This window comes from Protopterus annectens, chromosome 2.part0 (assembly GCF_019279795.1).
Source record: "Protopterus annectens isolate FY-2018-M chromosome 2.part0, PAN1.0, whole genome shotgun sequence".
NCBI classification, from domain to species: domain Eukaryota; kingdom Metazoa; phylum Chordata; order Ceratodontiformes; family Protopteridae; genus Protopterus; species Protopterus annectens.
This window is the reverse complement of record NC_056728.1, coordinates 1,227,514,135-1,227,534,158: the sequence shown is the minus strand read 5'-3', so window position 1 is coordinate 1,227,534,158 and position 20,024 is coordinate 1,227,514,135.

The following is a 20,024-nucleotide window of genomic DNA, read 5'->3' as shown; positions in this document are numbered from 1 at the left end:
CCCAGAGGCCAACTAGTGCTGTTAACCAGTCAGTAGCTCTCACAAAGTTAAAGGTACCAGCAGGCTGCGAGCACCTAAACACATAAAACAAAATAACTTATAATAGTCATTCTATAAAATCAAATACATCAAGTGCATAGACACTAAATTTATAAAACATACATTTAACAATTCACATAATGATCAATAGTACCATTAGTAACATGTCCACAAGTACTAGTATTGGAAAACAAACCCTATATTGTTTATTAAGTATAAACAGGACTAAACAATGTATCTAATAAGAAACTATTTAAAAATATTTAAAAATAATTATCTTAAAACACTCTTCAGTTTCAGCAAGCAAGTGATATTGCAATTATCATTAAGACCTGGGACGCAGAATACGTTCAAAAGAAGTTGCCATTCCAGTTCACGACATTCTAATTGAATGGAAACTGGACCTCCTCTGATGTCCCATACTACCTGATCTATAGCTAGAAACTGAAAGAGATGGTCAGGTTTAGCATTGATATGTTTAGCTAGCGCGTTATCACTTTTGTTTTTGGAAATAGCGTAAATATGCTCGTAGACCCTGTCTCGTAATCTACGGTCAGTTTTCCTTACGTAAAAAGCGTTACAAGTTTTGCACATAGCTAAATAAACTATACTTTTAGAGTTGCAATTGAGTTTGTGCTTGATGTAATATTTCTTGTTACCTAACTCAAAGTAGCTGCTTCTTGTTACATGTTGACACATACTGCAAGCCCCATAAGGAGAAAAACCGCAAACTCTATTACTGGACTTAAGTTGTTTACGTTCCAGAAGGCTTTTTAAGTTGGAACCTCTCCTGTAAATAATAATTGGAGAGGGACCAATTTTCTCTATTAGTAGGCTATCTTTGGACAGTAAGTGCCAATTCTTTTGTAACAACAGTTTGATCTGCTCACTGTCATTATTAAATGAAGTAATGAAACTGTACCTGTGATATTAGTCAGTGAGTTTTGGAGCCACCACAAAGGTTACTCTATTAACAAAACCAGGGTTAGTAGGACTATTCAAAGGGTGTAAGTCACCAGTTTCTTCAACAACTGGGGTTGACACAGTATAAAGACTATCATTACAAGACAAAATAGGGTTAAGTAAACCTAGCTCTCGTTTGTTCCTAACTTCCAATGTTAACTCATGAACAAGTTGTGAAGGATAACCCCTACTCACAAACATGTTCTCCAATAAATGACATTCTCCAAGGAAGTCAGTGTCTGTAGAGCACATCCTAGCTTCTCTGACCAGTTGGCCTTTTACAATGGAGCGTTTCTGTTTGAAAGGATGAGCGCTAGAAAAATGTAAAAATGAATTACAGTACGTTGACTTCCTATAAATGGTAGAGCTTAACTTGTTATTAGGTACTCTAGTTAATTTGACATCCAAATAGTCAATACAAGATGTACCAAATTGATAGGGGAATTTTAGCAACAAAGTAGTAGAATTGAGACATTTAATAAATCTATCAGCTTCTTTACTATTACCTCTAAAGATGACAAACATGTCATCAAGAAGTCTTGTGTAAAACACCAAAAGGTTAGATATTTCTGGTTTATCCAGTATAAAAAGTTTTTCCCAATAGGCGACTTTATTGGAGAACATGTTTCTCATGCACACACACATGCACACACACACACACACACACACACACACATATATATATATATATATATCTATCTATATATATATATATATATATATATAGATATGAATGTATAGATATATGCGCATACACACATATATAGATATATTAAGTCATTTCGGTTATAATCATTTAAATAGTTAAACTAGTGTAAAACCATATGAATCCTGTTTTGCTCAATAACTTGATATATTTTAATAACTGATATATATATATATATATATATATATATATATATATATATATATATATATATATATATATATATACATATTAAAATATATAGGTCTGCCTTATGTTTCATCTAAACAAGAACCTGCAATACCAAATCTTAAAATGTCTCTCTCCAAATCTCATACAGTCCTCTTTTAAAGAGATTGTCTCAAAGCTTTTCAAGTACTCTTAGTTTCAGTCCCAGTTGCTCAACAAGTAGATCACTCAACTTTTCTGCAGAATGTTGTGGGTTTTATTCCCACACCATGTACTTGGATTAAGTTCCAGTGCTGACACTGTAGTACAATGTGTGTGGGTGAGGCAATACTCCTGAGGGTGCTATCCTTTAGATGAAATGTTAAAGTGAAGCCCCATCTGCCTGAGCTGGTGGTAGCTGATGTGGATGTAAAAGATTCCGTAGCACTTACTGAAAAGAGTAAGGGAACATTCCCCAGTGCACTGCCCAAATTTCCCTCCCCTGAAGAGAGGCCATTCTACTGGTGGGACTAACTTAGTCAACAAAAGTATAAAAAAATAAATAAGTAAACTGTAAACTCATTCCAAAGGGTCGATTTTCTTTTAGTACACCAGTTAAGTCTCCTGCTTGTAAGAGAATAACCCCTAAAATTCCATTTTCAGCCACAAAGATTTGTCGTTGTATCCCTTTATATTAAATCCTAAACTTTCAAAAATATAGTTGCCTACAAAGGCACAAAAAGCCAAGGAGATATCTCATCTCTCTCTTTAATAAAATGTCAGTGTATGTTTAAAATGATTAACATGAATTTCTACTCAAGTTGGTTCATTCCTGATATTTCTTTTGTCCATCTTCTCTGCACTCATTCTATCTGAGCTTTCAAGAATGTATTATATGGCAAGCAGAGAGATTCTGGGAATTCAAGCATTGGTCTAATAATCGAAGTACACAAGGGATCCCAAACAGATGAATATTTATACTTAAAACCTGAAAGAACAGAATCAGTAAATCTGTTAGACAAGGGGTGGTATTCATAGCCTTAGAGTTTGCAGCTACATAGCACTTATTTGTCAGAAGCTCCGCTATGTGTATATGCAAATAAGCTAAACACAGGATATTAGCACTGAATAAGGAAAAGTGAAAGTGGTTTGAAAAACACACCCACTTTGGACAAAATCATCAAGTACCTTCAATTAAACATTAAGTAAATATGAACTACTATGTAAAAGCCATAGGCTTCGTAAAACTTCACTTGTCTTTGAATACTGACGATGAATGCCGCTATGCACAGTCATGCTTGAAAGACTTAAGGCAAGCAGTGGACTGCACAGCTTTGATTTTTAATGTTTTTTAAAAAAATAAAGGGTTTAAAATGTTTATATAGGGATATACTTATGTGAACACCCTGAATTTTGCATTAAAAAGTAGAGCATCAGCGATAGGAAAGATTGAAAAAAGGGGAGATACAACAAAGAGCGGAATAGAGAAGGAAAACATCAAGAGGATTGATGTGGAGGAGGTGGGAGAGAGGAGCACAATGTTTCTGATGGGAAACAGATCCTCTTTTTTATTGTGTGTATATATATATATATATAAAAATACAGTAGTTTGGGAAATAGGAAAGCTGGTGTAGTGAAAGAATAAAGGAAGAAAAAGAGTTTAAGAAGCAGCAGCAGGAGACCCAATCCACAGTCTTAGATATTTCCACTGCCAGATGATGGTGCTGTGGAGCACCCCAGTGTTAAGGGGGTATGGGGTCTTTGGTAGTGCAGTGGTCAGAACCAGCTGGAACAGCATGTCTTCAACACTCTGAAGCAAGTCTTTGATGGACTTAATCCATCTGTCAACTAACTACTCCAGCATGTCTTCAATCAAGTCTCGACATCCCAGCTCAGTGAGGCATGTCAAGCTACCATGCACCAGGGTGTCTGCAGAACTGTTGCCACTACCCCAATCCTGCAAGGACATCCCCAGATGGGTAGAGGGTGAGTTCTCTCTAACCTGGGTGGTAGATGCCTAGGTCACTCCATTTTTTTACAGATTCAAAATCCTTTGAACATTAGTGCGAGAGAAGGAAAAAAATGACAAAAAAAATAATTAAAATAACAAAATACAGAGAAAAGGAAGAGACAAAAGACAAAACATACGAAGAAAAGTTCGTCCATCATTTTACACAGCTTTACATTTCTTACCTTAACGCATTTTTATTTTATAAATCTTTATTGAGATAAAACAGAATGTATGGGAAGTCCTAATGCAGACATTTGTTTGAAACGTTATGAGATGTGCTTATGGAGACATTAGGATGACATTTTTATTGGAAGTGCTTATGCTTTTTTGGCAGGACAGTGTTTGTCATCAAGTAATGGTGGTGTTTGCATGTTGCAGTCTAATACACAAATATAATGATCATATTTGCACCTGATATGCATTTGTTTTGCAATAATGCACTGAGAACACCTTTTGTAAATGTTTACGTCTTATAAAATCAGTTAAAGCGAGAATACTGGAGTTTATATATTGAGGTATCTCTCAGTCCTGCTCGCAACCATGTAATGAATTCAATTTATTTCTTCAGTTGCCACTCTGTATTAATTATTTCTTTATATACAGTAATAAAATGAGTTAAAACAGAAATACTGCACTTACATACTGACATGGCTCACTCTTGCTTGCAGTAATGTACTGAATGTACTTCAGTTCTTCAGTTACTATTCTGTATTAATTATTTATTTATATACAACAATAAAGGCAGAATTACTATTTCCTACTTTATTCAATCTTACCAACAGATTCAAACAATCTCACTATATGCCTATCTCGCTAACTCCTATTGAAGGAGATTTGTTCTTCAGTATAAAGAGAATATGTAAGACAAATTTTGTTTACCTGCATTTCACTTTTTCTCAACATTAATTATACAATTATTATTTATAAAGTGTTCCATTCGCTGCTGTATTTGCTTAGTATTCTTTTGTTGAAATATATATTAAAATCTGAATTGTCATACTTTGCTAATCTTCCCTTTACTGTAAGTTATAAACAGAGATAAAATTTAGTGGAACGCTTTTTTATAATATTATGCTTTGCATGTAACAGTCTATAGATTTTGTTCAGCCAGAAGGTGCAGATACACAGAACAATGTAGAAAATCATGGAGTTTTCATTTCCTTAGATTTACAAATGTGTATGCTTGATAGTTTTCTGCTTTAGCAAGTCTAAGCATATAACGGAATGATTTAAAAATGTATGCAGAAGTAATACAGAGACAATAATATTGGTCATTTCTCACTAAAGTATGTTCTGGACATTAACTTGACATTACAACCCTGCCAACCTCCACTCTTAATAAGGTGTGGTGCCTGACTGACTTCTGTCATCTTGTACGTGCAGTTACAATTGTGAAAGAAATTGCTTTCTTATACAATTACTATACTAATAAATATTTTTGGGCCTACACAGAATGTCTGTATGTAATTTAACTACTACCTAAGTTAATATAGTACTAAATGAAAATAAGGAAATGCAAACATTTTTTTCTTTTTGTATAAATACATGAGCAAGTAGTTATAAGTGGTCTCATGCAGATGTATATCTGTGGTTCATGCCTCACAACTGTCCAGATTTTTTCAGAATGTCCAGATTTTTTTATTCATATTTTTGGTCCGTCCCTTATAAAAATCTGTGGTTTTCTAGCAAATTAATGAGGATTTAACTCACTAAATAATTACGTACATGTGAAACTTGGAAAACAAAATGCAAGCTTGTAGTTGCGAACCCAAACTGAGTAATGTAAAAACCATTTTATTAGCAAACGCTTTCAGAGAGACCAATGCCCCTCCTTCCTCAGACAAAAAATGGCAACATTTCTTGCTATTTATATAGGGTAGCAATCAAACAATTACTTCATGCTTAATTAACCAATTATGGCAAAATTATTGTAAAATGTCCTCAGACATACTGAATTCTGTCCACTATTAAAATTCAAACGCCAAGTATAATTTCTTTCATTTCATTCAACATCCCACCAACTTGTATTACAAAAATAACCACATTTAAATTATACTAAAATAACTTTATACATAAAAATAGATACAATTAAAATTACATTAAATAGAATAATAAGGCTGAAAAACCTTGATTTCACCTTTTCATTGAGTAATATCTTAAAAAACAAGTGATAGAAACATGATCATTCAAGCCCGGGTATATGTAGGCAGCTGTACGGATTTGCCAAATGAGTTCGTCCATTTCTAATCTAATTTGCCATGGACCACCCCGAATCCCAGCATTTATTTTTGTAAGGATAGTAAATTTAAAAAAAATGATCAGGGAAATCAATTATGTGTCTTGCAAGAGCATTGTTAGAATCATGCTTGTTGATTGCATATATATGTTCATAAATGCGCTGCTTTAACTTCCTTTCAGTTTTACCTATATAAAAAGCAGCGCATTTCTGACACAAAGTCATGTAAACCACGCTATTGGTTTCACAATTAAATTTCCCTCTTACTTTGAACATTTGATTCCTAATCTTAACCGAGTCAGTGCATATGAACTTGCATTGTTTACATGCACCACACTTTGAAATACTAGAGGAAAGGTTGTTGCTGTTATTGGTACAACCTTGAGATTTACCCTCAAGCAAAAATTTCAAATTGTACCCTCTCCTAAATGTGATTTTTGGACCATTACCCAATTTGCTACTTAAGTAGATATCCTCCGTCAACAAAGCCCAATTTTTATTAAGCAGTCTCCGTATCTCTAAATGATCTACACTAAAGGTGCACAAAAAGCTGGTGCCACAAAAACTATTAGATATACTTATGTCTTGTGTGGAAATATCACAGGTGTGGTTATCATCCAAAGAGCCGCCATCGCTTGACAAAATCGGTGTATACACACCAGAGTTTCTCTTTTGCATCACTTCTTTCTTGATATCCAAAACCAAAAAAGGTGGATATCCCCTATTGATGAACATTTCACATAGATGTTCACATTCCATCATGAAATCGTTCAAGTCAGGAACCATCTTTGCTGCCCTAACTATCTGCCCTTTCACCACTGCTTTCTTTTGGTGGCTAGGGTGGCAGATGGTGAAATGAAGGAAAGCATTGGAATATGTAGGCTTTCTGTAAATGACACTCTTGTATCTCGTATTAACCATGTCCTTAATCAGAAGAATATCTAAATAACTGATACTTGTTTCCTGTAACTCATATGTAAATTCAAAAAAATCAGTTGATCTGGAAATACTTTCCAAAAACATTGGGACTTCAGTAGGTGATGACTTCCAAATTAAGAACATGTCGTCCTGGTATCTAGTGTACCAGGCGACGTTCTTAACAAAATGTTCATTGGTGAACAAAAATCTCCTTTCCCAATAGGCCAAAACACAGTTGGCAAAACTGCCACCACAGGGTGATCCCACTGCCACCCCGGATTTCTGCAAGAAAATTTTTCCATCAAACAACATGAGGTTGTTATTTAGAACAACTTCTAAAAGGGTCTCAACCAGGTAAATGGTGTTGTCATCTGTCCTCCTATCATACATGAACTCACGGACCCACTTAATCCCTAAGTCCTGTGGTATCACAGTATATAAATATTTGATGTCAATGGTTAAAAACCAGAAATTAATATCAAAGGGGATTTTATTGATGTTCTGGAGAAAACTCCAAGAGTCTTTACAAATCTGGGACTCCTTACTAATTAATGGCCTCAAAATGTTGTCTATGAATTTTGCACATGCAAAGGTTATGGAGTCATGACCATCAACAATTGGCCGAAAAGGGGGGTTAGATAAAGATTTATGGATTTTGGGGATACCAAATAAGACTGGTAACCTAGGCACTACCACATTCAAATATTGATACAACTCCATGTCGATAACTCTTTCCAAAAATAAGTCTTCTATGGTTCCTCTAATCCTAGCATAAGCTATGTTGACCTCGTTGTTACTTACTACCTCATAGCAATCAGAATCTAATAATGACAAATTTTTTTCACCATAAAGAAAATAGTCCATAAAAACAAGGCCACCCCCCTTGTCAGGCTTCATAACCCTAATATTGCATTTCTGCAACATTGTAATAAATTCACGTTGATGGTTAGTAATATTGACTCTCTTTTTATAAGCTAAAGACTTGTTAGCTTCCAGGGCCCTTAAATCATATTCACACATTTTCTCAAACAGACGTAATGTTTCATGTAATGGAGGATTGAAAACACTAGATACCTTAAGTGGTCCCCTATTAGAACCCTTGTCACCCATCAGAACCTTTAAATTCAATTTTCTTACATACATCTTAAGGTCAATAATGGTCCTAGCCATGTCAAAATGTGAGTCAGGTACAAAGGACAAACCCTTTGAAAAAAATTCCATCAAATCAGAATCAATTTGTATATTTTGAAGTCACCTTTAGAGTCAACAATAATCACTGGGTCTCTAAAATGTGCCGTCATCTCCTGCGCTGTGTTCTTCGATTCCTGTAATTGTTCTGGTTGTTCCTCCCCTGACTCTTTGTTTGACCAACTTTTTTGTTTCTGGGAAAACCCTGTTGGTTGTGAGGGTTTTGTTCATTGGCTTCCACAGGCCCTTGGGCATATGGAATATTACTAACCACATTATTTTCATTGTTGTTTCTTACATTGTTATTAAGTAATCTTTCACTGCGGCAAAGAGGCAAAGCTTCCTCATTGTTATCACTGTTTATCCCACTGTGCTGGTTGTCATGCCCTTCAGACAAACCCATGTCGGCATAACGCGTACTACTTGTATCCTGTAGCCTATTAAATACCGGTGGTAGACGAGGGTACGCTTTATTACCATGGTATTCTTGAACATCTCTAGCTATCTTTTTCTTTTTAATGTCTGTTAATTTCAACATTGTTGCCTCAATACTAGAGAAAATACGATGATAATCGTATTTATATCTTACAAAGTCCACATCAGACTTAATATTATTTTCAAGCCCCTCAAGTTCAAACTTTTAACTGTCAATGTCCCTTTGGTACTGGGCAATAAGCATATCTATAAAGTCAAAGCCCTGTTTATCAAACAGGGCTAGTAGGTCCTTATGAAATTGGGACCCTTCAATGAGCCCCACGGGAAAACGCCATTGCCGCAAACCCTTAGGGACCAGTTTTTTCAATAAACACTCTTGAAGATAGGATATTTCAAGCTGCAGTTTCCTGCACTTGAAAAGTTTCTGGTCAAATGTACAAATCAAGTTCGCAATGTTACTTACAGTATTTTCATTTGTTTCCGGCTCAGATGTACCAGCCTCATTGCTGAAAAAATTCGTATGGCTTAAAAACTCACAATGGTAGGGCAAACGTTTGTGTTAGAACCGACAACACAGTCCCTCTGTGTGCCATTGCTCAATAACTGCATCGCCGACCCTTGCCCAGCCTGAATAGAAGGTGCTGAGCCATTGGATGCAGAAACGACTTGGTGAAGTGGAATAGGGCGTGTAACACCAGCTGACGTTGAAGCGCGTTCAACCACGTTGGTTGATATAGGTAAACCAGAAGAAAAATCTCTTAAGGGAACAGGTACACCAGTTGCTTGCAAACCATCCATTCTTTGAGACAAATTGTCAATACGACTCATAACCAATCTCAAAAGAACAGTTAGATTACCCTCGGCATTCGCCTCATCAGCCATGGTCGTCTCAACAGGTAAACTGCCTTCATTGCCATCCGTTTGAGAAAATAAAGATCCTTGTGGGGACGTAACTACCAAGCTCATTGCTGAAACAAACTCCAAATACCATGAGCAAGAACTGAACAAACTAAGAAAACAAAATGCAAGCTTGTAGTTACGAACCCAAACTGAGTAATGTAAAAACCATTTTATTAGCAAACACTTTCGGAGAGACCAATGCTCCTCCTTCCTCAGACAAAAAATGGCAACATTTCTTGCATTTATATAGGGTAGCAATCAAACAATTACTTCATGCTTAATTAACCAATTATGACAAAATTATTGTAAAATGTCCTCAGACATACTGAATTCTGTCCGTTATTAAAATCCAAACACCAAGTATAATTTCATTCGTTTCATTCAACATCCCACCAACTTGTATTACAAAAATAACCACATTTAAATTATACTAAAATAACTTTATACATAAAAATAGATAAAATGAAACTTGGACTTCAAATCCTTGTGAAAATGCGTGCTAACACAAATCCTGTTATTCTAGCAACTTTCTAAGTTTATAAGAGTAATATTTCAAATCTGTCCCTACTTTGGGCCTTTTCCCCTTCACTATTTTATGCTTTTTCCAGATTTCGTGCAGTAGGAGGTTGAGGTATATGCTGTGATTTTCCCACGTATATATTGCAAATTACTATATTAATCATACATATGTTGCATTTGAATTTATGCTGACAATTATCATTTAAACATTCCATATGTTTGTATAGAGATGTACTTCTGTGTGCAGATATGTTTATGCTTTCTTTTACATCATTATAACAACATTATAGGTACATATTTGCAGGTACACATTTATTCCAAAAAATACATACAGTTATTCAACCTTATTATATATATATATTTTTTTGAAAACCTATGTTAAACTATATTTAGCATGACCCACAGAAAAAAAAATAATGTTATACTTGCTGTAGAACATCGGCCTTCTTGCCTGTACCTGGTCAACCCACTCAGCCAGATGGTTGAGTCTTTGCTTCTGTAGGTCATCAGTACTGATGCTGGAATTACTGGCTGGAGAAGGTGATTCCTGCCAGGGATTCCTTGTGCTCACCCAACTCCTGCCAAATACCATTTTTTCCACTCTAAACCTCTTGTGTATGTCTTGATCTTTTCCATATATGACTCCCTGACAAGGTATACTATGGTTTTATTCTTCTTATCAGACCAGCTGGGACTGTGGCCTCAAGCTTTAACAGACACTAACATGATTTAAAGACACAGAACCAGAATGAAGAAAGTATGAACAGGTTGTGGTTCACAAGTTTAGAACCAGTCCCTTTGAAGTGTGACAACATCTTAACCAAACCTGTAGACCAGCAGACGTATTACAGCATGTTCTGTTTTATTGGTTTAACCAGAAATGTTTTGTCATAAATGTGTTTTTTTAAATAAATATATTCACATTTTATTGATATGGTGCTTTAAAAACAGTATGCAATAATCATTTCTTTTTCTTTTTTATCACTTGTAACTGCTAGTATTGCTGTACCTTTCCTTAGCTATCTTCTTGAAAGTGTTACACCTGCATGGCATTTATTCCTTCATTCTAACAACAGTATTTTTTTTGGTGGGGGGCTTAAATACATATTCCTATGTGAGTGATAACCAACTTCTATTAAGTATTGAGTGGTTTTAGGTGAAAAGGTGAACCAAATGATGTTAGATGGGCAGAGATTACACTATTGTTGTGCAATCTGAATATATTCAGATATGAACATATCTGAGGTTAACCATGTGTTACTGCAGCATGCTGGAGAATGCTGAGGACTGCTGTGGACTCCACTCCTGCCCTTAATGTGTTCACATGAACTTGAAGTCACATTCTTGAGTAGGCGAGTGTGAGTTACATGCATAAGTGGCTGTACACATTCATGTATTACTATGATTCATAAAGATTAATGTAAAAGGACCTAGTGTGCATATAAAATATGTAAATGAACCTGAATTTACATGAAATAGTTGAACACTACCATATTTACTTGCAATTGTTCAAGTTAGGTTGCCAATGTCTTAGGAAACAGTGGACTTATTAAAGTAAAGAAAACATAATACAAATGTTAAAATTTAATACAAAACACTTACAATTAAGTAAAATTACTGAGTTACATTGAATAAATGTTTATTTTACTGGTATGTACATATTATCACACTTTAATGAATACTGTAAAGCTGTCATTTGTAAGTGGGAAACATGAGAGCAGCAGTAGTGATCACTGATAAAATTGTTTGCCATGTAGTATTTGTCATACATAAGTGTTGTAATTGTGAACTACTGAAGCAGTAAGGATGAGTAGTTGGCTGAACATGCATGTGTCCTTACTTGAAGAGTTGTAGGTGTCAGTAGAGACTGAAAACTGAGAGTACATGAAAATGGTAGAGGCTTGGGGAAAAACTGTGATTGCTTTCCTGTTGTGAATAATGCCACATACATTAGTGTAGTACAACTTTACTTTGTTAGAGTGAGATTTTTTATGTGCATCTCTCTCTCTCTCTCTATATATATATATATATATATATATATATATATATATATATATATATATGTGTGTGTGTGTGTGTGTGCGTGTGTGCACATGTGCATGTGTGTGTGTGTGTGTGGGGGGGGGGTCTGTGTTAAATTTTTTATAGGATGGAAGACACACATAGTCATTGTTATGTTGCTTTACTGATGATTACATCAAAGGTTTTTTTCGTGTATGACTGCAGCTTTTTTTCATTTGCAATAATGATGCAAAACAAGGCATAAAGGCAGTGAAAGGACAACTTCAATGATGAGGAAAATCACATTCCCATGGCAGCCCTTAGGGCATACAAGAAATGTCTGTTTAGTAAACGGGGGCCAAAAGAAACTGAGAGGACAAAAAACCTGGAATCAAGTTGTCCTGGGCATTAATGCAGTGGATGGCATAAAATGCACATTAACACAATGCAAGAAGAGGGCAAACGATATGGCAGAAATTGGTAGAAGTAAGGCAAGGCAGAAAGTAATTGCCTGTATCGGTACTGAGTGGGGGCCTCCAACAATGATCCCATTGACACCAAATGAGGAATTCCTCCTCACCATCATGTGGATGACCATGACACTGAAGATGATGGCACTGGAATAATCAGAGGCAGTGTGGACACTCACTATTACCAACATCTGCAGCAGCAATACTCATCTGCTCAGGAAGACTGGTTTAAAAACAATTACATGTATTTAAATAGAGAACTGAATGCCAACAAGGAATGATTGCATTAAACATATGACAGTTACTATTAATAGGTGAACAAAATGACAATGAAGGCAGTGTGCATGGAATATGTCTCCCACAACTCCTTAATCATACAATAGTGTGTGCTACTTCTTTATTAGTAATGTATTACATTTATTTTTATGCAGTCAGGAATGGGAACAAACAGTTCCATACATCAGTAAATGCTGTGGACATCAACAACAGAATAGTTGTTAGTGATGATGATAACATAGTTATATTTATGAGGCAGCCTGAGGAATATGGAAATCAGTCTCCAAGTTTAATGGCAGGATTTCACATCCTACAAGATGTCAGTAAATCTTCAGGAAGTGACAGCGCCTCACAAAGTCAAGCACATGCTGACATGCCACTCATGCTTGTACAGGAGGAACATCTATGCACTTCCATACCAGTATCTTCAAACCCAGATGAACACTTTGAGGATAATAGCAGACATTCAGAAGTAACAGTGCTGGCAGTGACACATTTACAAAAGGGAACCAGGCCCAAGAATTTGTTTGAGCTATCCCAGGAAACACTTAAAAGCAAGGGCTAAGAGTGCTGCCACAAAAAGTCTGATGGAAATAGTTCTACTACTCCAGAGCATGTGTGAGGACTTCCAGAACAGGGGTAATATGTGGCAGCCTCCATTTGTACACTAGTTAGGACTTATCAAACTCAAGATGGAGTCAGTTTTGGAAGGGAAAGAGGACTGTCTGGACATGTTGGGGCAAATTACATGATACTACAACTGCTTCTCAAGAAACTACTGTAATTAGTCAGGAGAAACAAGAACAATAGATTTCATGCAAACCACATCAGAATTCATCTACACCTAGCAGAACCTCTTAATCTGAGGTCCTAATCACATTCCCACAGCACTGTCAGATCAGGGTCTGCAGGATCACTTGCATCAAGTAGGCCATGACACCTGACCAACTCATCATCCAGCTCTCATGACAACCCCTCTTCAAAAATCACTTGCACTATCACATAGCTTATTTTTAGCAGATGTGTATGACAGATTTGACTTTGACCTACTATGATTCTTATGTGATATTTGTTTTGCAATTTGACCATAATAAAAACGCAGATCAATGTTTTGCTCAAAGGGGAAAAGTTATAAATAAATATGAAAAAATAAATAATTAGGGGCTAGGACACTTTACAACTGTATGCATTTCATCCATGTAATGCTACTAAAAGCTCAGGACACTTTACAACTGTATGCATTTCATCCATGTAATACTAGTAAAAGCTCAGGGAACTGTGGAAAGAAATCTGTATATGACATATCATAAGACTGCAGTGATTAACATCATTAATACTCTATGCTATACAATTCTTACAGCTGGCAGTTCCCTACAACTTCAAAGTAATAATACACAAGTTTTCAAAGAAACACTGATAAGAAAATTACAGATTAAAATGAGTATTCTGCCATGTAAACAAACACTGCTGCCGCTTCACCCTTACCCCTGCACAAATTATATTTTTTGTCTGTGAAGACACAAAGTATTTTATATGACAAAATAAAAAAAGCTGATGTGCAGTGCCTCAACAAACAATATACTTTAAACTGAAAAAACATTGCATAATATAAAAAAAGAATATACATACATGTGTGTGTGTGTGTGTGTGTGTGTGTGTGTGTGTGTGTGTGTGTGTGTGTCTGAGATATGTTTTCATTCAAATGCAAGGTATGAATGCATGGTAAACACTGAATTAATAGTTTTTAATAATTATACCACTTGAGGACATTCACTGCATACATACTTAAGATACACCACCTCAGCAGAATTTATTGTGCAAAATAGTTAAAATTGTGAATTTATATGATGCCTTACAATATCACTGAACAAAAATCAGTGAACACCCTTTTGCAACAATATTATGAGTAACTATTATGAAAGAAAAAAATATTTTAACATAAAAGAGAATGTCAGATGAGCAATGACAATAGACCCTTCCCACATAGCATAGCCCACAGATAGCACTGTATGCATCAAATATACCCTGTGTTTTTTACAAGAATAGAAACACTAACTCATAGTCATGGTGCATAATTCTGTACTAGATGCCACCTCTTTACCTGCACAGCCCCATGCTGTGCATGAGCCTACCACATGGAGTCCTTTAACACTGCTGACAGCTGGCAATCACTACTCATATTTGGAATGGAACCAGGAGCTGCAGTGACAGCATGTGTCATTTCACTATCAGACTGGTGCATAATCATGTTGTGCAGAATGCAACATGGAGTGAATACGCTGGATGCAGAAGTAGGGTCATACTGAAGGGAATCCCCAGACTCATTCAGGTGCCTGAAATGACTCTTCCTAAGGCTCAAAACCCCCTTGATGATGATATGGGCCTGGGACAATGAAGTGTTATAGGTCTCTTCTGCAGCTCCACTTGGGCTTCTCACTGGTGTCATGAGCCATGGCTCTAGTGAATATCTAGCATCACCTGAAAGAGAACAAAAAGAGAGAGAGAGAGAGAGAGATAGAAAAGGTGGGAAAACAAAACAAAAGGAATTTTTTTTTTTTAGGATTCAGTAATATATCTTACCATGAATAACTACTTCAATAAAAAGGAAAAAAAGAAAAATATATATGCTCCAACTTACCAAGAAGATGACCATAGGACATCCTACCATGCAGGAAGAGGTGGTATAGTGAGCTAGTGTGCCAGATATGGGACTCATGGGTACTGCCAGGATGCTGGGAAGAGATGTTAGCTATACATCCCCATGCATCGCACACTACCTGGCAACTGTTGGAATGGGAATGGTAGCCATAACTACTATAGTACCACTCACCCCATGGACCAAAAGGGGCCCTAATTACAACATGGGCATAATGATATATACTGATCCACACATGCCATAGTACATCCAGGAATTGCTGCAGTAGCCTCATGGCAGAAGCCTGTGATATCCCCCAAAGTGTCCTCAGTATATCTCTGGAAAGTCCTCGTGGCAAGTATAGTGGGGATTATACATTCCTCAGCATCATCCACAGTGATAGTAAGTACATGCATTCCTCCAGTATCACTATGGAAGTCAGACATACTCACTAAGATCCTTAAAATGTCACTGCCCACTCTGAACCTGTCAAGTATCTTCTGATTATCAAAGTTATAATGAGTTATCCTTTGCATGTATCTCTGCCTTCTTGGCTGGCGAGCGCTGCTGGAAGCAAACACTTTTGGCTCAACCAAAACAAGCAACTCACACCCAGAAATAGAAAGATTAGCATCAGTGATAGCATTTTCACAGAGTGCAGAGTAGATAGGGCTGGCGAGACTTCACTTTATATAACATATCTGGGGATAGAGCATAAAAACAGGAAAATTCCACTATGAATCACATGTAGGTAAGAGAATGCAACACTAGCATGTGCTGGGTTACATCATTTCTCATTTACATCTCATTATGAGTTAATTTGCATATGTTCATTTGAGGTCATCATACAATAGCATAAGTGGCTTCTATGAATTGTGGCTTAGTTGTCCTCATTCACGGACAGGGCAGATAGCTTTAACATCTCTATGTTCATTACTATGAATACCAGCCTTGGTATATAATTATTCTGTATGTGATATGACAAATAGTTTAATGTCCACCTCGGTTTACTAGTTATTGTATACGTCAATGGTAATTAACCACATCTTTAATAAATAATACCCCATATAAATTTTTTTGTATCCAGCAATCACAAGCTAATTTACAGGTACTTGCCACTATGCGGCTTTAAAAAAAATGATTATTCAACTTACCTTAAGGCAATCTGATCTGTCACATGAATGATTATTTCAACCATTTTATTCTTCTACAAATTTACACATCGTCATTGATTCTGGCATGGTTATATCATTAACATGCATGTGAAATAAAAGCAGTAAAAGGCAAGATGATGTGGTAATCCAACATTAAAATCGTGCACAGGATGAAAGCATAATGCTAGTCTTTAACATTGGTTTGACAGACACAAATTTACCAAAGCAGCACTGTTTCAGAAGCATTATATGATGTCCCCAGTCAAAACCTTTGCTTAAATCTGTAAAGATACCTGTTATCCTTATGCAACAGCCATAGAAATATAATTCTAAAAGTATAAGAGGTTTCAGCAAAAGAAAAGTCCATTTCTAAAGGCATTCTGTCAGGCATTAATTTATTTTGTACTGTAATAAAGTTAATTAATATGCTAATCAATATATAGAACTCCAGAACATTCTTTGGGCCCCTCCATTTTAAATCAGGATAACATCAGTCTCACTTCTTTACATTTCCAGAGCAACCAGAGGAATAAATAACACTATCACTAGTTTTATTATTTTTATTTATTTTTATGCAATATAGCATTAAAACTCTGTTTGAACTCAGTTTAATTATCAGAAATGTTTCCCTACATCACAATAGAAAAATAACCATTACTTCCTTCTAGTCTGGTGCATGTTTTACATTTTCTATGAATTAGGTCTTTGTAGAAGCATAAATATCAGCATCTCTATGCAGTGTATAATTTTTTTTCTTGTCCTGCCCAAATTTCATGCAAATGTTCAGCAATTCTCTTCTTGATGCAGTTTGGCATGTTGTTATTTAAAATGCTTTACAGTAATATAATGTCATTACTCTGTCTAAGTAATGTTGTTTTTAATAATATGTTTTCCCTGATTTACACAACAGAAATTATATGCGTTCAGTTTTCTATTTGAATTGACAGCAGTTTCCATATTATCTGCCTGTCATGTGTAAACTTATTTCAGAATATCCTTATGTTCTTCCCTTCCCTTATTAAAGAGACATACTTTTAAATCAATATAACTCTGTCTTGGACATCTTCTGTAAACTATGCAAGGCTTAGTGTGAAAAATGTCATCCAAAAGTATCTGATAGGACTAAATATGCAAATGCTTTTCCATAAACTGCAAAATGTCATTGTAATTAGTACCATAAATGATGATAAATATTGGAACATGTTCAGATTCCCTTTTATTTTGATTAAGTTGTAGATGCCAGTTTCTGTGTACTGGCAGTCCATGTCTATTTTATTTATAACTTCCTACGCAGCCACATGATAAACTTATAATGATAGTGCCTATCAACAAATTTATTTAGCAATTTCTGCATCTGTTTTCATGTATTTCATTAGGCCTGGAGTGTTGAACTGGCAGGTTTTCATTTATAAATATAACTATAAAAGTAACAAGAGGAAGCTGAGAGATCTCCAACTGTTCAATTAAGAGTGAGAATAAAAAGTATAGATCAACTTCCATAGACTGCAAGTGAGACCCAATGTAGAGCCTGGCTTTAGTGCCTCTGCAATTAGCAAAATCAGTCTAAAGACATCCATACTGCACACAAAGATAGTAAGTACCCTAAGGCATGAAAGTGCAAAGCATTCTGACACCAGCAATGCCTGGTGAACAAGTAGATACAGTAGTGCCTAACAATAGCACCCTCAGTCAGTAGCAGTCAAGCAGCCTCAGTATTTGCACTGTATTATTTTCTTGCATGGGACATAAAGCTACTCTGTTTGGAAGCAGTGAAAATATCAAATTAAGTGATAGAAAAAAGATTAACTGCTTTAATAAGGTTCAGCAATGTATTGACCTTAGTCTTACCATATTTCTGCTTAGTTTCTTGCCATACTACATGAACATTTCCATATATGTACTGTATTGTATTTCTATCCATTCTATATATTCCTTTATTGCATGCTATGTAATTACTTCAGAAGTATGTATACTTAAAATGTGATCTGTGTTTATCTTTGTTCTTACTATTTGTTTACTTAAACTTTTTGGGGGAGCTTTTCTCCATGGGTCTCTGCTGAAAAAGGGCTTCTAAGAACCCAGTCAGACTAACCCAGTTAACATGTAAAAATAAATAAATAAATAAATATATTTTGCTAAAGAATGTTAATAAGTGCTATATTTTTGTGAGTGGGGGAATAAAAAGGCATCATTATATAAATATGGATTCATATGATATCAATAAGTATCTTTAAGCTATAACTCAGGTGGCTTGGTATAATGGTTAAAATGTTTGAGCCACAGACACAAGACACAGTGTTTAATTCTCACTTTTAATCTTTTTCTGAAAAAATTTCAAGCCTGCATAACAAAAGCACTGCTGGTGACTTCCTGCGGAGTGAGGAAAGTATGAGTATATCTTTATCTCTGTGAGTGATAGAGCTGCTTTCTATTTTACCATTCCATTTTGTTTTCTGTTTTAAGTAATCTGCTTGGCCCGTTGTTTTTATTCTATGTGAGAGATAGACACTTAAATTATCTAGGCTGCACATTTCACATATTTTTTCATTGGTTAAATTGTTTCTTGAATGATACACAGTGAATTTCTGGGGCTTTTTTTTCTGAAAAGATTTCAAGCCTGCATCATAAATTAAAGCACTACTGGTGATTCCCTGCTAGTTTTTCCTACCTACCCTCTCCTTCATTTATCTGTTTTTTTTAAACCTGGTGATTTTAAGCTGTCTATCCCTGCTGTAAATTAAGCTTAATAAACTCCTCTCTTTATACACTGCTGTTAATATCTTGAATTATTTATTTGCCTTTCCTTGTGCTTATATTGAAATAGTGCTGGCTCTCACTATTCTACTGAATTAATTGCTCTGAATTCATTACCTAGCTACCTGTTGGATAAAGTAGTGTATTCTTACAGTACACTCTAGCAAGCACTTGCTTTTACATCAAGAGTTCAGAGGATTTTCCATCTCATGCACTGGGATGTAGTCTGGTCTGTTTAGGTTGGGGAAACACTTACGATTTCTGCACGCAGTTTTATTGGTTGAGGGCTTATTAATCAGCTTATCTTGTTTTTAGTGCCTTTATAAATTCTGTACAATCAAGTGGCTCTTGACTCATTTATACATAGCAAAATAATTTTATTGAATAATCACACGTTTATAAGATGTTTAAAGTACCCTGCTATATCCATATCTTTAAGTTGGTTTGTTGCAGCCTTTCATACCTTTTAAGTTTGTTTGTGGTTGCATTTCACTCTGGACGCTCCTTCAATGTGCTCTTACATTAGGAGGACTGGGATTATTCATCTAGTGGCAGTAGTGTTTACCTGGTCTATCTGAGGAGGGAAGCACACAAAAGGGCTGTAGGGATATTTTTTGCACTTCTCATATACTGTGACTGTACTTTGGCAGTTTAGCAAAAAATGTACTGTCT